This window comes from Arachis duranensis, chromosome 6, assembly GCF_000817695.3.
Source record: "Arachis duranensis cultivar V14167 chromosome 6, aradu.V14167.gnm2.J7QH, whole genome shotgun sequence".
NCBI classification, from domain to species: Eukaryota; Viridiplantae; Streptophyta; class Magnoliopsida; order Fabales; family Fabaceae; genus Arachis; species Arachis duranensis.
The window spans coordinates 37,391,966-37,392,241 of NC_029777.3; positions in this window are offsets into that span (position 1 = coordinate 37,391,966).

Genomic DNA, 276 nt, shown 5'->3' on the forward strand with positions numbered 1-276 from the left:
TCTTAACGTTAGAGGCCACGTTAACTAAGTTAACGTGGCAACTAACGTGGCCACTTATGAGCTTGGTCCAACGTTAGTGATAATGTTAAGTATCACTAACGTTGGCTCTATTTCCTTTCTTCAAAGTTAATGCCACTTCCTTCCTTCCACGTTAGTTCCCACGTTAGTGTAACTAACGTAGCCACGAACGTGGCACTTCTCTTCTTCTTTTGGCCTAAAATCAATCAAACAAAGTGCATCAAAGTCTTACTCTTAATCATGGGATCATGCATCATC